Source organism: Glycine soja, chromosome 13 (assembly GCF_004193775.1).
Source record: "Glycine soja cultivar W05 chromosome 13, ASM419377v2, whole genome shotgun sequence".
NCBI lineage: Eukaryota > Viridiplantae > Streptophyta > Magnoliopsida > Fabales > Fabaceae > Glycine > Glycine soja.
Window position 1 is genome coordinate 5,294,177 of NC_041014.1, and position 21,736 is coordinate 5,315,912.

A 21,736-nucleotide genomic window follows, 5' to 3' on the forward strand; every position below is an offset into this window, starting at 1 on the left:
AAGGTATACATGGATCTGTTACAAAAATGGGTGCCTTGATCACTAACAATGGCTCTAGGGACTCCAAACATGCAAAACAGATTAGATCTAACAAAATCCACAACAACCTTAGCATCGTTAGTTCTGGTGGGTTTGGCTTCCACCCATTTTGAAACATAATCAACAGCAAGGAGAATATAAACAAAACCAAAAGAGACAAGGAAAGGCCCCATAAAATCTATACCCCAGACATCAAACACCTCATAGAATAACATGGGTTGTTGAGGCATTTGCTGTCTCCATGAAAATGAGCCGCCTGCTCTTTGACAAGGCTCACAAGTGCTACAGATTCTCCACGCATCCTTGAAGATGGTGGGCCAATAGAAACCGTAGTCAAGCACCTTGTGAGTTGTCCTCTGTATGCCAAGATGGCCACCTGGTGCGAAAGAATGACAGAATTGCAGGACTGAGTCAATCTCATGGTCTGGAATGCATCTCCTAATAACCTGGTCACTGCACAACTTCCACAAATAGGGGTAATCCCAAATATAATGCTTAGCATCGCTCTTAATTTTATTATATTGAGCTTTAGATGCTAAGGGAGGAAAAATAGAAGAAACCAAATAATTCACAATATTAGCAAACCAGGGAGTGGGGAAGGAATCAGAAATACTATACAGAATGTACAAATGGTCATCCGAAAAATCATCCCGAATGGGTGAGTCCTCGGATGCACGCTCAATCCTACTCAGGTGGTCAGCCACAAGGTTCTGTGTACCACTCCGATCACGGATCTCCAAATCAAACTCTTGGAGCCAAAGCATCCACCTGATCAATCTAGGCTTTGATTCAGCCTTCTTCAATAGGTACTTCAGAGCTGCATGATCAGTATAAACAATAACATGAGTACCAAGTAAATATGAACGAAATTTCTCAAGAGCAAAAACTATCGCTAATAGCTTCTGCTCTGTGGTAGTGTAATTTGCTTGAGTAGCATCCAAAGTTCTAGAAGCGTAGTAGATCACCCGAGGAAGCTTATCAATCTTTTGAGCAAGGACAACCCCCAATGCGTAATTGGATGCATCGCACATTAGCTCAAATGGGGCTGTCCAATCAGGTGCCTGAATGATAGGGGTGGTAGTCACCACACGCTTGAGGCAATCAAAAGCCTCTTTGCATCGGTCATCAAAATCAAACTCCACCTCCTTTTGCAGCAGATTGGATAGTGGAAGGGCTACTTTGCTAAAATCCTTGATAAAGCGCCTATAAAACCCTGCATGACCAATAAAAGAACGAACCTCTCGCACGCAAGAGAGGTAAGGCAATTGTGAAATAACATCTATATTTGCAGGGTCTACCTCTATGCCCCTACTGGAAATGATATGACCTAAAACTATACCTTGTCCTTTGAATATTAAACTTCAGATTTCAGAGCTCTTTTAGAGCACAAAATTTCGTGCTCTTCTCTTCCCCTTCATTCATCTCCTTCTTCCTCCAAGCTCTTATCCATGGCCTCCTATGGTGGTGAGCTTCTTCTAGACTCATATTCTCCTTGAAGTAGCGTCTCCTCTCTCTCTTCCTTCTCCATTTCGCTGCCATTCATCTTCCAAGAAGCAAAGGAATCCATTGATGAAGAAGATCCTAGGTCTACAAGCTCCAATGGAGCTTACATCATGTGGTATCAAGAGCATCTTCATCTAGGTGATGTTCTTTTGCTTCCTTTATCTTTTTGTTCGGTGAATTCTCTTTAATTCCTTTTTCTTCATCTTATTCTCCACGTATATCCTCCATTTTCTTGTGGTTTGGTGCTGTTTAGAGTAGATTCAAAAAAAAAAAAACCGATTAAATCTTAGATCTACACTTGTTCTTGCATTTCTATGGTTCAAATTTTGTAGATCTACTCTTGAATCATGTTTTTGTGTTGATTTTAGGTTCTATCATTTTTCATTCATAATATTATTGTGCTGAACCTTAGATCTAAATTTTCTTCCAAAATATTGATTGAAAAAAAAACAAAAAAATCTAAGTGTAAATCACTTAATCCATGTTGTCTTAGAGTCATGTTTAGTCATAGTAATTGTCACATTATGTTCTAAGTTTATGTTGAATTTTTGTTTTGTTGATTGAATTCTAGATACATTTTTTCATGTATTCTTGTCATTCTTAGCCTATCTTTTGAATTTTGAGTCTAATTCATGCATGTTATTTAGTTCATAACATGTTCTAAATCAATTCCTAGAAGTAGTCTTGTTGTTGAACTTTTTTTTTGTTTTCTAAGTTTCCTACATGATGCCTATGATGAAGTTGAGTTGTGGTGCTGAATTGTGGCTGGATTTGTGAATCAAAATAAGTCTTAAGCTCTCTTGAATTGTGTTATTCAAGATAATTGAGCATAAGCAAACATGAATTGTAACTATCCAAGCCTTAAACAACATAAACACTACTTTTGATTTCTAGGTTGAAATCGCTGGTGCTGGCAGCTTGAACATACGAACTTGTATAAATTACTGGGAATTGGTCAATGCGTGTTTTGAGCTGAAAGTTTTACTGAATTTTCTAGAAATCTGGAACAAAATTATTAAAAAAGAACCAAGCGATTTGGATTGAAGAAAAAAATAAGAAAAATCACACAACTTGGCTGAAAAATCAGTGTCCAAGAAAAAAAAGTGAAAGGGAAGTGTGCTTGTTGTTTTGGCTCAAAATTTGTTCTATAATTGGTGCCTATTTTATACCAATCCTAGTTCTGAAATTTCAATTTAAAATTATTGTGAAAACAAGTGCCAAAACTAGAGGTTTCTTGAGTCTTTTTTTTTAGTTTTTCTACTCTACTCTAGAGCCATTCTAAGTTTCTCTTTGAGTCCTAGCTTGCTTTTATGTGCTTTTCATTGCTTTAATTGTTGAAAATATCCCTGAAAATTTGTCTTGTTAAAACTCTATTGGTTTAGATTTCATTTCATTTTTTGGGTCTTTGGTTATTGTTTGTCTCTTTGTTTCCTTGTTTGTGAGTTGCCATATAGGGAATTGGAAAGGAGGATTGGTGCCATCCCTTGAAGAATTTGAGTCAAGAAGCAAGGGGCCAACCACCTTAAGAGCTATTGGACTAAGAAGCACTCCAAATTGAGTGAAACACCAAAGAGAGAATAGCCACCACAATTGAGGACTTTTTTTTTTGTAATTTTGTAATTGGCAATTTGCTTTGCTTTCAAATTTTGTAACAAAAAGGCCTTTCATTGGAAGTAAGTTGGGAGCCTCCAATAGGTCACCCTACTTCGATTTGTGTGTAATAATTTTAGGCAATTTTCCCTTAGGAAATTGAGTGTTTTGTTGGGAACCTTAAATGAGGTCATCCAAACACTCTTAGGATCTGCCTAGTGTGCATTTCTTGCACTTTAATTTGTAGCTTACTTTCATAGCTTATTTCCTTTACCTTCCATTGTCAAACCACCTAGATAGCTTGCCTTTTACCTTATCTTTCACACCTCTTTTAGTGTTCATTTTGGCTAGTTTCAACCATATTTTCTTTGACCTTTTGTTTTCAAACCCCCAACAAGAAAGAACCACAACTTAGGAACCAACATGAGTCTTCATTCTTCATCTAGTGTTAATGGTGAGGGTTCTACTCCTAAGGACCCTTTGTATAAGATATTAGATGAGTTGAGATCCATTAAGTTGTGGAAAGAAAAACAATAGAGAAAAGAAAAAGGAAAAAAAGATTGGAAGAAATAAGTCAAGATGAAAGAGAGAAAATAAGAGAGGAAGAAAAAATAAAAATAATAAAAGAAATGAAAAGAGAAAAACATGCCTCCTATAGTGGTCATAACTCTTGCAAGAGCCTAAGTGAAGAACTTCGTGACTATTATGAAGGAAGACATAGGTCACATCTTAGACCTCACTCCCATAAGAGAGAAAATGAAAGAAAGCCTCAAGAGGCTAACATTAACCTCCCATATTTCCATGGGAAGGACAATGTAGAGGCTTACTTAGATTGGGAAATAAGGGTAGAGCAAAAACTTAAAAGAAAGTCTACTTTAAAATCTTATGGCTCTCATTCTTATCCAAAGAAAGACCAAGGTCTAGGCATCTTAGGGGCAACACCTTCTAAGTCCAATGATGATAAGGGGAAGACAATAGAAAAACAACCCCCTAAGGCTAGTATGCAAGAAAAGACTAGCTCTATAAAGTGCTTTAAATGTCTTGGAAGAGGACACATTACTTCTCAATGTCCCACCAAGAAAATCACGATTATGAGGAGCCAAGACATTTATAGTAGCCAAGATGAGGCTACTACTTCACCTTCCTCTAGTGAAAGTGAAGAAGCAAAAGGGGAAGAATCTAGTGAAGAAATCTACCCCCAAGAAGAAAGACAACCTTTAATGTTTAAGGAGGAGTGTAAGGACGTAAGTGTCTCCTCCAAGAGCTTAGCTAAATGGGAAAGACATTTTGAAATAAAGATAAATATTAAAGAAATTTCCCCTCTTAGACAACCTCCACATTTTATCCTTTGTAAAAAGACACTTGTTAGCATTGCCACACCTCTTGGGCTTGAGTTTATTTCTCAAGTAAAGGAGTTGTTGGATGAGGGTTTGATTCGCAAGAGCTTAAATCCTTGTACTTTGTTGGTGCCCAAAATAGGTATTATTAGGCACCAAATCCCTAAAATAGGTGGTATGATGAATGTTTTGAGTGGTGCAACCCTCTTTTGTAAAATCACTCGTGCATCCAACATCTTCATGATTTGTGTACATAGGGACTCATTAGGTAGGTTTGTTCTTATTTTTAGTTTCAATACAAACTTAGGTACTCATATGGGACACCTTAGGTTTGTCATACTTTTTGGTAGGAATAATCAACATGAAAATACAAAAAAAGGTATGTTTTATTGTATTACTTTTCTTAATTTTTTAAATAGTGATCAAGGGGTTCCCATGAACCCTAAGAGAATAAAGGTCATTCCCGAGTGGCCCACTCCACCAAGTATAAGAAAAATTTGGGGCTTCCATGACTTAACAAACTTTTACAAAAGGTTTGTCCTATATTTTTCTATACTTGTAGCACCACTCATTGAGTTGGTGAGGAATCATGTTCCTTCATGGGAAGATGCCCAGGAAATAGGTTTTCAGACCTTACCTTACTTCAACATACCAAACACCACTAATACATAGGGGTGTGTAAACGGGTCCAGGTCCATGGATTGGTCCACGGGACTTGCGATCCGCGCGGGTTACAGACCAATTTTTTAAACGGTCCATGGTTATGTCATATTTTTGGGCCCGCCACGCTTAACCCGCGGACGATGCGGGTTTGGCTCGTGGGGTCCGCGGGTTGCCCGCAACCCGCATTAGGTTTGATTTGTGTGACCCTGACCCAGTTATATTAGGTTTGATTTTCTCTTTTTTACTTTAAATTTTTCTTTTAAAATAATAAATAAAGAAATATATTAGATAAGATAAAGATTTAAAGATAAAAATAAAAGACTTAAATTAACAGATGATAAAGATAAAAAAGGATAAGATAAGAAAAATAAAAAATAACAGAAATAAAAGATTAAGATAAAAAAGATAAGTGATAACATACTAAAAATCTTCCTTTTTGATATTTTCTTGATCTTTTTTTCTTTTAATATATCCTTTTCATATCTGCAAGCCATAAATAATAAAAATATCAATTCTTATCATTTAAGCTAAAAATAATTGTTAAATAAATATTTTTAAAGATATTTCAATATATTTTTATTATAAAAGATAGCTCTAGCATTTATCATTGTAGCAGGCTAAGAACACTTTTTCTCCTCACGATTTTTCTCCACCACGCAGTCACGCACGCGCGCAAGTCATACGACTCTTTCCCTTACAAGGAAAACAAAACGCGACTCACACTCACGCGACACACCATAGCGGCACAACCTCGACCCACCACCGCGCCACCACGCAAAGTACATCTCTTCTCTATCTAGAATTTATTTTTATCCTATTTTTGTTGGGACTAATTTTGTTGTACTCTTAAATGTGAAGATAGAGAAGACTCAAACTACTTCAAATAAGGAATCATTTGTTGTTGCATATGTTTAAATTTCATATTTTAGATTTATTGTTTGGATTTTCTTTTGTTAATACATTATTTATTTTATTGATGTAATTGATTAATTATTGAGATTTTATTTACATCTGTATTAAACTTAATTTGATTGTATTATACTTTTATTAAAATTTAAATTTTTTTTAAATTAGGCCCGCGGACTGGCCTGATTAACCCACGGGGTCCACGGGGCGGGGGCAGACCAATTTATTAGGTCCGTGTAAGAAGCGGGGTGGACTGGCCCGGTCCGCTACCAATGCAAACTTATGCGGACGGGCCTTATGCGGGGCGGACCGGCCCGCTTACCCACCCATACTAATACATATGTTTTTGTTCTTTTTACAGGTGTTGAGGAAAAAAGCCAAGAGTTTCAAGAACCTCGTGATTTTAGGTCAAATCCTTTTCAAGGGGGAAGGAATGATGCAATCCTACTCCATAAGGGCATTGGATAGAAGGCTCTAAGAAGATTGGGCCAAAGATGCAAGACAAGACCTTAGGGTTCTCATGAGCCTTAGGGTAGATTTCGGGCCCATGGGCTAAGTATGAGCCCGCTTATCTTTGTACATATTAGATTAAGGTTTCATTATTTTTTGGCCTTGTATTTAGGGCTCCATAATATAGGTAAGGTACCCTAGAAATGTAGGATTTTTCAGCCCTTGTATTAAGGGCACCTAGACTAGTTTTTGTATTAGGGGTAGTTTTGTAATTTCACATTCATTAAGTGAATGTAGGATTTTTCAGCCCTTGTATTAAGTGCATTTTTTTGAAATTTGATCATTTGAATATTAAACTTCCAATTTCAGAGCTCTTTTAGAGCACAAAATTTCGGGCTCTTCTCTTCCTCTCCCTTCATTCATCTCCTTCTTCCTCCAAGCTCTTATCCATGACCTCCTATGGTGGTGAGCTTCTTCTAGACTCATCTTCTCCTTGAAGTGGCATCTCCTCTCTCTCTTCCTTCTCCATTCCACTGCCATTCATCTTCCAAGAAGCAAAGGAATCCATTGATGAAGAAGATCCTAGGCCTACAAGCTCCAATGGAGCTTACATCATCTCCTCCACCACTACATTCACTAAGAAGGGATTTGTGAGGAATGGTTTCAGCCGGTGTCCATTGACCTTGAAGCTTTTATCTACGGATTCACTTTTGATCTCAAGTGTACCATAAGGAAAAAACATTAGTCACCACAAAAGGACCAATCCACTTTGACCACAAAAATGGGTGCCTTGATCACTAACGATGGCTCTAGGGACTCCAAACCTGCAAAACAAATTAGATCTAACAAAATCCACCACAACCTTAGCATCGTTAGTTCTGGTGGGTTTGGCTTCCACCCATTTTGAAACGTAATCAACAGCAAGGAGAATATAAACAAAACCAAAAGAGATAGGGAAAGGCCCTATAAAATCTATACCCCAGACATCAAACACCTCATAGAATAACATGGGTTGTTGAGGCATTTGCTATCTCCATGAAAGTGAGCCGCCTGCTCTCTGACAAGGCTGACAAGTGCTACAGATTCTCCACGCATCCTTGAAGATGGTGGGCCAATAGAAACCGTAGTCAAGCACCTTGTGAGATGTCCTCTGTATGCCAAGATGGCCACCTGGTGCGACAGAATGACAGAATTGTAGGACTGAGTCAATCTCATGGTCTGGAATGCATCTCCTAAGAACCTAGTCACTGCACAACTTCCACAAATAGGGGTCATCCCAAATATAATGCTTAGCATTGCTCTTAACTTTATCATTTTGAGCTTTAGATGCTAAGGGAGGAAAAACAGAAGCAACCAAATAATTCATAATATTAACAAACCAGGGAGTGGGGAAGGAATCACAAATTCTATACAGAATATACAAATGGTCATATGAAAAATCATCCTGAATGGGTGAGTTCTCAGACGCACGCTCAATCCTACTCAGGTGGTCAGCCACGAGGTTTTGTGCACCACTCCGATCACGGATCTCCAAATCAAACTCTTGGAGCCAAAGCATCCACCTGATCAATCTAGGCTTTGATTCAGCCTTCTTCAATAGGTACTTCAGAGCTGCATGGTCAGTATAAACAATAACATGAGTACCAAGTAAATATGAACGAAATTTCTCAAGAACAAAAACTATCGCTAATAGCTTCTTCTCTATGGTAGTGTAATTTTCTTGAGCAGCATCCACAGTTCTGGAAGCGTAGTAGATCACCCGAGGCAGCTTATCAATCTTTTGAGCAAGGACAGCCCCCAATGCGTAATTGGATGCATCGCACATTAGCTTAAATGTGGTTGTCCAATTAGGTGCCTGAATGATAGGGGTGGTAGTCACCGTACGCTTGAGGCAATCAAAAGCCTCTTTGCATTGGTCATCAAAATCAAACTCCACCTCCTTTTACAGCAGATTGGATAGTGGAAGGGCTACTTTGCTAAAATCCTTGATAAAGCGCCTATAAAACCCTGTATGACCAAGAAAAGAACGAACCTCTCGCGTGCAAGAGGGGTAAGGCAATTGTGAAATAACATCTATTTTTGCAGAGTCTACCTCTATGCCCCTACTGGAAATGATATGCCCTAAAACTATACCTTGTTCTACCATGAAGTGACATTTTTCAAAATTCAGCATAAGGTTAGTTTCAATGCATCTACTAAGTCTATCCAGACTATCTAAACATGTATTAAAAGAGGATCCATAAACAGTAAAATCATCCATAAACACCTCTATGTAGCTCTCTAAAAAGTCACTGAAAATTCTAAGCATACACCGCTGGAAGGTGCTAGGGGCGTTGCATGGGCCAAAGGGCATCCTCCTATAGGCAAAAGTGCCAAAGGGATAGGTGAATGTGGTCTGTTCTTGATCCTCAGGAGCAATATGAATTTGTAAATAACCAGAAAAACCATCAAGAAAACAGTAATGAGACTTACCTGCCAAGCGCTCAAGCATTTGATCAATGAATGGTAGGGGAAAATGATGTTTTTTGGTTACCTAGTTCAGCCTCCTATAATCAATGCAGACTTGCCAACTGTTCTGCACTCTTGTGGGGATAAGCTCATCCCTCTCATTCTTGATCGCTGTGAGGCCTGTCTTCTTAGGAACCACTTGGACTGGACTCACCCACTGGCTGTCAGAAATGGGGTAGATGATTCCAGCTTGTAAGAGCTTGGTCACTTCCTTTTTCACCACATCTAGAATGACGGGGTTGAGTCGCCGCTGTGGCTACCTCACTAGCTTAGCTCCATCCTCTAAAAGTATCCTATGCATGCAGGTAGATGGGCTAATACCAAGAATGTCTGCTAAAGTCCATCCAATGGCCTTCTTGTGCTTCTTGAGCACTAGCAACAACTTCTCCTTTTGCTCAGCATCAAGGGAGGCAGAGATGATCACTTGAAATTTTTCCTTGTCCTCCAAGTAAGCATATTTGAGGGTTGCTGGTAAGGGCTTCAACTCTGGTGTGGGTGGTGGCTGAATAGTGGGAGGAACCAGGGTAGAAGAAGAAGAAGGTTCCTCAACCTGTACCTCATAAAGCAAGTCAGAAGTATATGTACTTCTTGCAACATGGTTAGTGCATTTTGACTCTAAAAAATCAACATCAAGAGGTACAACACCCAGAAAATCAGAACCAGACTCAAATTCAAATTCACTCTCAGCATAAAAATCAGATACAGGATCAAATTCAAACTCAGATTCATATTCAATGCATAAGGAATGACAAGTATGCAGATCAGATAAAAATGGATGTTTCCTACCATGAAGAACAGAATCAAAATCAAACATATAATCATCAACAATCTAATCAATTATCTCAGCATGAAAAACAGAATGATCCTCAGATGGATGTTTAATGGCATTAAGAATGTTAAAATGAACAACAATATCACCAAATTCCATACACAATATGCCATCATAAACATCTATCTTGGTTCGGGCTGTTTTCATAAATGGCCTGCCTAAAATAATTGGAACTGAACCATGGGAAAATCCCTCTTCCATATTAAGAACATAATAATCAACAGGAAAAATAAGTTCACCAACCCGAACCAGCACATCCTCTATGAAACCTGCGGGGTAAGCAACACTTTTATTTGCCAAATGAATCACCACATCTGTAGATTGCAAAGGTCCAAGAGATAAAGAATTGAAAATGGACAGAGGCATGACACTAACTGATACTCCTAGATCTAGCATGGCATTCTCAAATTTATTGTTCCCAATAATGCAAGGTATACAAAAAGTACCTGGGTCCTTACATTTCTCAGGAATATGAGGAACAAATTTACCTATCAATGCTGACACATTTCTGCCCATGCTAATCCTTTCATAGCCTTTGAGCTTCCTTTTGTGGGTGCACAACTCCTTTAGAAACTTAGCATATCTTGGAATATGCTTGATGGCATCTAGTAGAGGTATGTTCACCTTTACTTTCCTGAAGGTCTCCAAGATCTCATTTTCCACTTCTTCCATTTTTTTGTTGGGAATTGCTCTATGTGGAAATGGAAGAGGGATAGGAGGCTGTTGCAAGTCAGAGCTACTAGAAGAAGGTCCATCTGCATGAAAATTTTTGTTAGTTCCCTGATCAGGAAGCTTCTTCTTTTGTACAACTATCTCATCTTCTTTTTCAGGTTTAGAATGAAGCTTGACAGGTTCATGTGCAGGTGTTGCTACTGGTGGAGGCACTTGAATTTGGTTGTCAGACCTCAAGGTGATGACACTCACATTTTTCGGATTCTGCACAGTTTGTGAAGGCAATTTGTCAGAATTTTGGGACTGAGCTTAGTTTAACTGAGTAGCCATCTGCCCCATTTGATTTGTCAGACTCTGAATGGAGGCTCTTGTCTCTTGCTGAAATTACATATTCTGGATGGTCATTTGCCTCACTAACTCTTCTAAGGAAGGTTGAGGAGGAGCCTCAGTTGCTTGTTGTCTTTGTTGTGACTGTTGCTGCTGTTGCTGCATTGGAGGAGGAACATATGGCTTGCTTGGACTAGCAACATTCTGGAAAGGAGGGACATGTTGTTGTTGTTGTGGAGGACTTGTCCATCTTAGATTTGGATGATTCCTCCAACCTGGATTGTATCTGTTGCTTGAAAGGTCATAATTATTCTATTGTTGTTGGTTTTGCTGCTAAGGAGGTCTATTATAAATGTTTGCAACATAAGCTTCAGGTTGCTCATTGACTCCAGATTGCTGCAAAGAAGGACAAAGATCTGTATGGTGATATGCAGAAGAACATAAACCACAGACTCTTGCAATAGGTGCAGATTTCTTATTCATGGCAAGCTGAGTTACTAGGTTGACCAAGGCATCAAGTTTTCCCTCAAGCTTTTTATTTTCAATAGATGAAGATGAATCCGTGGCCACCTCATGGACTCCTCTAAGGACAATAGCATCATTTCTTGCACTGAATTGTTGGGAGTTGGAAGCCATCTTCTCAATCAAATTCCTAGCCTCAGCAAGGGTCATATCACCAAGAGCTCCACCACTGGAAGCATCAATCATACTCCTCTCCATGTTGCTAAGTCCCTCATAGAAATATTGAAGAAGGAGTTGCTCAGAAATCTGGTGGTGAGGATAGCTTGCACACAATTTCTTGAATCTTTCCCAGTACTCATACAAGCTCTCTCCACTAAGTTGCATGATGCCTGAAATGTCTTTTCTGATGGCAGTGGTCCTAGATGCAAGGAAGAATTTCTCCAAGAACACCCTCTTAAGGTCATCCCAGCTGAAAATGGACCTGGGAGCAAGGTAGTATAGCCAATCTTTTGCCACTCCCTCCAGAGAATGAGAAAAAGTCTTTAGAAACATATGATCTTCTTGGACATCAGGGGGCTTCATGGTGGAACAAACAATATGGAACTCCTTAAGATACTTATGAGGATCTTCACCTGCAAGACCATGAAACTTGGGCAGCAAATGTATTAGTCCAGTCTTGAGAACATATGGAACACCCTCATCAGGATATTGAATGCATAAGCTTTCATAAGTGAAATCAGGTGCAGCCATCTCCCTAAGAGTCCTCTCACGAGGTGGAGGTTGAGCCATGTTCTCAGTATGAAAATTAGTAGTTGAATGCTCAAAATCTGAATATTCAGAATCACCAGCAACAGAATGCTCAAAATGATTAGGATGCTCAAAATGCACAAAATGACCAGGATGCACACTATGCCTAACTAATCTATGAAAGGTTCTGTCTATTTCAGGATCAAATGGGAGGGTTAAAACTACAACAATAGTCAAATAATATCCAAATGAGCTGAAATTTTGTGAGCAACACCCTAAAATCATGAAAAGATAGCACAAAAAATTTCAAACAAAAATTCAAAGTCTAACTATGAAAACTACTTAAGCAAAGTTTATAAAAATAGGACAATAATGCTTGAAAAAAAAAACTTAGTAAACAACTGATTTTTTGAGTTTGGGAGACCCCAATTAGCCGGTTACCACAATATGGGAAATTTTTTTCTACCCCAAATGCATATATAATAATAGTCATTCTGATACTTGGAGCAAAAATTATGGCCGTTTTAATTTGCTAAAAACCAGTTCCCAAAGTTTTTGTCTCTCTCAAATTCAACCACACCAAGTGCTCTTGGTATTTTTCACACAAAATATGGATCAAAAGAAACTACCACACAAAAAATCAGCCAAAAATAACAACTCTAACCATTAAACAAAAATCGCTAATTAAATTGCAAAATCAGTCGTTAATCACTGTTCACAGCAAAAAACCAACTGAATCAGTCGCTAAACAGGGGACACGACTGAAATTCAAAACAAAACGCTAACAAAACAAAACAACTAAACACTATTATGAACCTTTGGTCCACTGCTCCCCGGCAACGGCGCCAAATTTGATCGAGGTCGTACCCGAATCAAATTTGATCGAGGAAGTGATCCTAGGTCGTCTCCCAATGAGCAATGGTCAACCAAACGTTCATAACAGATAGTAATAAAACAGTAAAAAATTGGGGAGGGGGGGTTGTTTGTTTTTGTAATTTAAACAGCGAGCAAATTTTAATTAGAAAATAACAGAATTAAAACATGTTGTTTCCCCTTGATTCACAAGCAAGTCTCTTATCCTAGGTTACGAGAATTTATCCTTAATCAGTTCAACCACTTAATCCAACCCTAAATTAAATTACTAAGTGAAAATTAACATAAAGCTGTCATTATGTGATTAAGCAACACATACACCAATTAATCATGAACGAAACTGATCATTAAGTATGAACGTAAATTAAGCGCAGAGATAATTAATCAAGCACTAAGCATGCATGGATTAATAGCAACAAATACAGAGTAATTGGTGAAGAGGAAAAACTGATCAGAATTCAATAGTAATAACAAAACCTCAAAGAGAGTTGTGCTTGATCCTCAAGTGAAAACAACATTGGAGACTTAGTCTTCCATTAATCAGTAGAAAACGAAATTGTAGATTGAAGCAGAAACGAAATTGTAGAAAACAAATTTTATTCTACGTGAACAGTAAAAACTGGAATTCTAAAACCCTAGAATTATTCTCCTCTTCGAAAAAACCTCACTAAACTAAAACCCTGGTGCTATTATATAGGTCCTCAGCTCCAAAGCTTACAAATCTATTTTAAGTCAAAGCCCATAAACAAAATAAAATAAAATCTGGACAAGATAAGATAAGATTGGATGAAATAAAATCTGGACGAAATAAAATCTAGATGAAATAAAATTGTTTGTTCTCTTCAATTCCAAGCCCAATTCTGGATTCAAGCCCAATTGCTTATAATTCTCCTGAAATTAAATTAAAAACACAAAATTAGTCAAGTAGGCCCAAATGATAAACTGCATAATTAATTTGACAATTAAGGCTAATCAGTAATTAAAATGGTGACAAAAAGGGTTAAGAAATAGGAGAAAATAATGACACATCAATTTACTTTCTGAATTTTATGACTTTAATCTTGGTTCTTTTGATTGTACCTGTGATGATTCTGATGAGTCTGCTATTGTATGTAGTATTTGTGCAGAGATTTCTTTTGTAATTCACTCTGATTGTGATGTAGGAGCAGGTTTTGATCTTCCTATTTTTCTTCCTTTGCCTTCCACCATTCAACCACCTTCCTTGGATCTAAAACCATTACCTGAGCACCTTAAGTATGCATATTTAGATGATCCTCAAAAGCTCCCAGTCATCATATCTAGCATCCTTTCACTTGAGCATGAGGATAAGTTGCTACATGTTTTGAAAGGCCGCAAAAAGGCCATTGGGTGGACACTTGTTGACCTTCCTGGAATAAATCCTTCCATATGCATGCATCGGATACTTTTGGAAGATGATTTCAGGCCTGTAAGGTAGCAACAAAAGAAGTTGAATCCCACCATTCTTAATGCGGTGAAGAAGGAGGTGATGAAGCTATTAGTTACAGGGATCATTTATCCCATTTTAGATAGCACTCAGGTTTCACCTGTACAAGTGGTCCCTAAGAAGTCGAGCATCACTATTATGAAGAACTAGTATAATGAGTTGATCCTAACTAAAGTGGCCAATAGTCGGCAAGTTTGCATTGATTATAGGAGACTAAACCAGGCAACTCGCAAGGATCACTTCCCTCACCCATTCATTGATCAGGTTCTGGAGAGGTTGGTAGGTAAATCATATTATTGCTTTCTTGATGGTTTTTTAGGTTACATGTAGATTCATATTGCACCAGAGGACCAACACAAGACCACATTCACTTGTCCATTTGCACATTTGCCTACACCAGGATGCCTTTTGGCCTATGCAACACTCCTGGCACCTTCCAAAGGTGCATGGTGAATATCTTTTCTGATTTATTAAAGAGTTGCAAGGAGGTGTTTATGGATGATTTCACTATTTATGGTTCTTCCTTTGATGCATGTTTGGATAGCCTCTCTAGAGTTCTTGACCGATGCATTGAGACTAACCTTGTTCTTAACTTTGAAAAATGTCATTTTATGGTCCATGAAGGTATAGTCTTAGGGAATTTGGTCTCTAGTAGAGGTATTGAGGTCGATAAGGTCAAGATCGATGTTATTACTTATCTTCCTTACCCTACTTCTATGCGGAAAGTATGTTCTTTTCTTGAACATGCAAGTTTTTATAGGAGATTTATCCAAGATCTCAACAAGATTGCCCTGCCATTGTCCAAGTTTCTTCAAAAGGACGTAGATTATGTGCTTGACCAACCTTATAGAGAGGCATTAGAGGGGCAGAGGAGAAGGCTTGCCACTTTTCCCATCATGCAGCCATCGGATTGGGAGCTTCCATTTGAGCTCATATGCGATGCTTCCAAGTATGATCTTGGGGCTATTTTTTCGCAAAGAGTTTATAGACTATCACATGTCATTGCTTACGCCTCACGCACTCTGGATGCAACCCAAGTCAACTACACCACCACTGAAAAGGATCTTTTAGCTATTTTTTTTTGCATTAGATAAATTTAGATCTTATTTGCTTTGCTCCCATATTATTGCCTGTATTGACCATGCAGCCTTAAGGTACCTATCGAAGAAGCCTGATGCTTAACCCATATTGATTAGGTAGATGCTTCTTCTTTAGGAGTTTGATATTGAGATCAAAGACAGGAGTGGTGCAGAAAACATGGTGGCTGATCATTTGAGCAGGATTGAGGGACTTGTTGATTCCCTCCCTATTAGGGATAACTTCCTTGATGATCATTTGATGTAGTTGCATTCATCACATGTCACACATTGGTTTGCTGACATTGTGAATTTCATTGTTGCATCTGTTGTCCCACCGCATGCATCTAGGTATTGATAAACTTAAGAGTGATGCCAAATACTATGTGTGGGATGATCCTTATTTGTGGAGGTTTGGTAGTGACCAAGTGATCCGCAGGTGTGTGCCCGATCATGAGATTCAGTCTATTCTACAGTTTTGTCATGGCACACCTACCGATAGTCATTTTGGTCCTCAATGAACCGCTAGGAGGATCTTAGATGGTGGGTTCTATTGGTCCACCATTTTTAGAGATATTCATCATTTTTCCACCACCTGTGAGCAGTGTCAAAGAGCATAAAGGACCATTACACATAGGCATGAGATGCCCCAATAACCCATTACTTTTTGTGAGATTTTTTATGCTTGGGGTATTGATTTTATGGGTCCTTTTCCTATTTCTCGTGGTTTTTCATATATCTTACTTGTTGTTGATTATGCTTCAAAGTGGATTGAAGATAAGGCCACTGGAACTAATGATTCTAAAGTTGTTGTAGATTTTGTGAGATCCAACATTTTTTGCAGGTTTGGTGTGCCTAGAGCCATTATCAGTGACCAGGGGAGCCACTCTGTAACGGGTCATTAGAATTCTTGCTCCAAAATTATGGGGTTGTGCATACAGTTGCTTTAGCATATCATCCCCAAACTAATGGGCAAGCAAAGGTTTTTAATAGAGAGATCAAGCAAGTGTTGCAGAAGGTAGTGCAACCCAACATGAAGGATTGGAGCAAGCTACTTGAGGATGCTCTATGGGCCCACAAGACCGCTTACCGAACACCTTTGGGGATGTCTCCCTATAGGGTGGTTTTCGGTAAGGCATGCCATCTTCCAGTAAACTTCGATCTAGATGGGGTAGTCCTTTTGTTATTACTAATGTTTTTTCCCATGGTACAAATGAGATTAAAAATGAAGTTACTAGAAAAGTCTTCAAAGTGAACGGTTACCAACTCAAGTTTTTTCATGAGAGCCCCCAAGTGGAGGAATTTGTGGCGGACCTCTCTTTGGTCTTGCCAATTTTATGTTATGAAGTGCCTTGAATGGCACTTGAGGATTTTCCTTTCCCTTCTCTTTTATATGTTGTCTCTTTATTTGCATTTCATTACATGCTCACATTGAGGACAATGTGCATTTCAAGTGTAGAGGAGTTGTACTTTATTTTATGAAATTTCCTTTGTTTTCGTCATTTCATTTTCGTGTGACTTGTTAAAAAGAATACAAAAGAAAGAAAAAAATAAAAATAAAAGAAAGAAAAAATGGAAGTATAAAAAACAAAAGTTCAAAAAGAAAAAAATGGTACAAACAAAGAGAAGAACAAAAAAAAATTAATGAAAGAAAAAATGTGTTGTGGTTCATATTTCATTCTTGTAAGTTCTTGTTATTTTAATTTTTTTGTTATCCACTTTGTTTCTTTGTTTCTAACCCTCTTTTCACTTGTTGAGTTACTCCTCATTGGCCCTTTTTTCCCTTAGCTTTAGCCTAAATATCCTTCTCATATCCACCCTTACCTAAGCCATACGTTACAAGCCAATAAAAGTCCTTTTGATCTTTTGATGCATGTGTATTACAAGTTGAATGGATTAGAATCTTGTCAAAATTTGGATTTGCTAGTTACATGTGGTGCTTGAGTGTAAACACAAACCCATATACATTAAATAAGGTCGAGTGTTGTTCCTTGAGAGATTTCAATCACCATGGTACATTCTGATATCCAAAGAGGAAGAGTTTGGTTTGGATGGGCTCAACATGGATGAACCAATCACTAGAGCTAAAGCAAGGAGTAAGAGATTTCAAGAGCTTTGCAAGAGACTAAATTCTTTCATGGAGGAAAGAGAAGAAGAAGTGAAGATTATTTATTTTAACCAACTTTTAGAATAAGATTTATTTTTTTTAATTATATTTTTGGGCCTATTTTTGGACTTGTAATGGGCTGCTACCTTTTTTATTATTATTTTTAAGTATTTTAATTATTAGATTAGTTATTAGGTCTTGGGCCTCATTTAGGGTTACTAGTAGGAGTTATAAATAGACTTCTTAAACACTTTGTTGGCAGTTTTGATGAAATATTCAGATTAGACACTGTGAAGATAGTGTCCCTCTTAGTTCTTGTGTGAAACCTTAGGTTCTTATCAAAGAATTATATTCTTTGTGGCGTTGTTCTTTCCATCTTCTTCCCTAATTCCGCTTTATCCTTTTATTTTCCCCAATTTCATAGAGTCCAAAATTGGTTTCCCAGTTTGCTTAGGCTAAAAATTGGATCTGCAAATAAGGGTTCCACCACTTTCTTAATTTTGACTTGACTACTTGTCCATTTTACATTTTGTAATCATGTGTTCATGGATTGCTTGTTACCTTGAGATCATTCTTCCATTTTCCATCTCTCTCATTTTTTTGTGCATTGTTAGGATCCATTGAAAAATATGTGTGCCTTGTTCATACATTTCTTTCAGTTGTGGTTATTTTTGGTTTGATTTCTTTTTCTTAATCTTTCTTTTAGTTTTTCCCAGGAGTGCAAAAGATAAAGTGTGGTGAAATTTAATTGAGCATTTGTATTTGAATATTTTTCTATTCTTCTTATCTCTATTGGAATCTCTTTGACCTTTATTTTCTCACCTTAACTTAGTTTTGGTGTTAAGCAAATGATTGAGCTTAATTGAGAATTGTAGCTAATTTTCTTATTTTGGGTTTACTTGACATATCTTCCTTGTGTAGGGAATATGGGACACTAAAGAACTCCAAATGGAACGTGTGAGTAGTCCCTAGAAAGATAAGAAAAATATCTTCAATTTTGTCACAAATAAGATTTGGCCAATTCTGCCATTTCAAGGGTCAAATTAAGCTTAGAAGTCAGAGCCTCTTCATTTGAATAATTGGGTTGCAAGTTTGAGTTTTGTTTTGTGTAATTAGTTTAATTAGGTAGATTAGATGGGCCTAATCAAGACTCATCACTTCCTTCTTAGTAGTCACTCTATATATTAGAGTAAGTTGATTATTTAGTTAGTTACTTCATTTTGTAAAAAAACAGAATTAATTATTTGTTGTGCAAGCTTTCTCTTTTCTCTTTTTTTCTCTCAACTATTCTTCATTCTTCTTCCTCTTTTCACTTTTGTTCTTCCATTTTATTGCACAAAATTTAGTGGATTTTCCATTGGTGATGAGCATGGAGGGATAAATAATTAATCAATCCAATTATCCACTCCAAGCAAGGCTGGATTTGAGTTCTGGTTTAGTATTCTTGACCTTTGTGAATGTTCATCTTTCTCTTCAATCCTATTTTCGATTTTCCTGATTATGATTATGCTTAGGATTGAAAATGGATTAGGTTATGGATTCATTTCCTAATTTCAAAATTTAATCACAAATTATTTGGATGATTTTCCAACCTAATTTGCAATCTCAAACAATTGAGATTGATTTGATTGAACTTTTTATAATGCATTTAATTGAACTTTCACACTGAACATCATTTGTAGTAACTGTAATGATTTGATTTGCATTGGTTTGGTGAAATGGATTGATGCTATTAAACTTTACTTTTATTTTGTTCTTGTTCTATTTTGTTTCTTCATCTCTGTTTGTGTGTTTTCACATTCCTTTATAGTCGCTTACAAACTGTTCGATAAAATTTCCCCCTTTCTATTTATAAGTGAATGAACGTAGGAACCAAATCGAATCATATTTCTGAGTTCGACCTAGGTTAATACTGTGCTATAGAATTTCTTAGTTTTATTTGTTTTTGAACGATTCGAAAGTCGTTATCACACACACACACACATGCATACACACATATATATATGTTTCTCTTTGAGTAATTATCTTTAATCACTCTTTGTGTTTAAGTTTCTAAAGTTAAACTAAATTAAGTAATTACAAATAATTACTGAAATATATGTATATATATATATATATATATATATATATATATATATATATATATATATATATATATATATATATATATATATATGCCTTTCATAATCAATGTAGAATTTATTGATGTAATGGGCTTGTTTGGTATGGTAACCATTATCTTAAGAAGGGAACTATTGTTGGCACTACCATAAGTGCTATTTACACTACCCATATAGGTGGGTTGTCATGTTATTCCAAAATCACCCTTCCCCCAGAAACATAATTTTGTTTTACAAGTATAAAACGGAATCATGTTTTCGTTGTATATTTCTTTTCCACCCCAAGTGTGCTACGAAAAGATGATTTTGTTGTGGACTTCTACAATAGAATCTTGTTTCCATTGGGTTTTTTTCACCCCCTTGTGTGCAATGGAAACATGATTTCGTTGTAGACTTGTTTTACAAAATCATGTTTTCATTGTATTGTTTTGACAAACAACACAATGATTGGAATAAGGACCTCAACCTAAATTACAATACAATATTCATGGTTAACAATAATTAACAAACATTGTAGCCATCATTAAAAGATTAAAACCATTAGCTATTGAGTTTTACCGTGTCTAAAATCAATACACATAACGTACTTATACAAGAGGATTTAACTAAATTGAATCCATAGTGATGTCTACTACATGTTGAGATCCTATTGTTGAATGAAACAACAATGAGTTTAATTCTGGTATGCATTGTAGCTGTGGCCTTGCCATAAACGAGCCTTACGTGTGTAGTATGTATGTACTCCATTGTGGTGCAATAGGAGGACACTTTTATCCTTTAAATAAAGTTATATTATCATATAAAAAGGAATAGTTGAGTTAGTGAACAAATCAACGCATGCTTATAATACTAAAAAGTCTCTTAAGTAGATGATGTATACATGCACAAAATGATTTCCGTTAACAAATTCAATTGCAATAAGGTGTTGATGTGCCACAGAAGGTGTTGGACTCATAAGCAGAAAGAAAGTCCAAATTTGCAGCATAGATAAGGAAACCAAGATAATATACCAGCTAACAATGGTCATCCACTTGTCATATGATGTTGTTGGATTGCTTTCGACATACAAAGAGCTCATCAATTGAACTAGTCTTTATTCTATGCCAAAGAGCTCAAGATATAAAGAATGTCATGTTTGAAGTTCATGAATCAAGTCTTGATGAATTGAAGCCCATGATTACTCACCCTGACCTAATAAAGCTACAATTGCCTTGTAATAACAATTTCTACCAGGTTCCACATCAACAATTTTAAGGATGTATTGTTGCAATGAATCAAGAAATTCATCCATATAACAGTCATTTTTTATCCTCTTTTTGTTGCTGACATCTTTGTAGCCACACATAGAATTCCCAAACTACCAACCATCCTGTTAATTTCATTGACTCACTCCCACATTGAAAGAACACATTTAGTATATTTCACAAACTTTGATGCATCCTTTATTTCATCGACTCACTCCCACATTGAAAGAACATATTGAAGTGGTATTCAGAAATGGAAGTTCACGGAACTTACTCTTCATTGTGATTTTTCCGCATGCATCAAGTTGTGAAAATATATTTAACAATGCATCAACCTCATTTGTAAGAGTTAAGTCCCCCAAGAATCACTTGTGTTGTTTGTACTACTAATGGATAACATCTTCTAATGCGCATGAATGGACTTCAAGGGTACTAAGCCATAGATACTACTATATCTAGCTAGTTCACAAGCATAGGTTAGACCATGAGTAGTTCTAAGTGTGTAGCCATAAGCAAAATGGTCAACACCAATGGTAGCAATGCGCTTAAACTCTTGAAAGATTAAATTTTGTGCCATTGTTGATACAAAGTCCTGTATTTTCTTGTAAAACAGGGTATTAAACCTATGGTCAACTAGATTGATGCTTTTCTGAAATGTTGCCTTCTAATTTTATGCCTACTAATGAGTTGGCTTAAGTGTATTCAGAAAAAAGGCAAGTTCTATAGAGGACACCAATTAAAGTAAACGTGAGGTTCTCATGAGTCACTCAAAAAGGATGATAGGGTTTAAATCTCAAAAGAAGACTTAGAGTGCCTTT

General features: G+C 37.0%; 1 non-coding gene across 1 annotated transcript; it reads left to right on the forward strand.

Moving 5' to 3' along the window:
* The first annotated feature begins 11,590 nt into the window (after positions 1-11,590).
* On the forward strand, positions 11,591-11,697 carry LOC114382903. The gene has a single exon (XR_003660358.1). It is a non-coding gene; the product is annotated as a small nucleolar RNA R71 (small nucleolar RNA).
* The last annotated feature ends 10,039 nt before the right edge of the window (positions 11,698-21,736 follow it).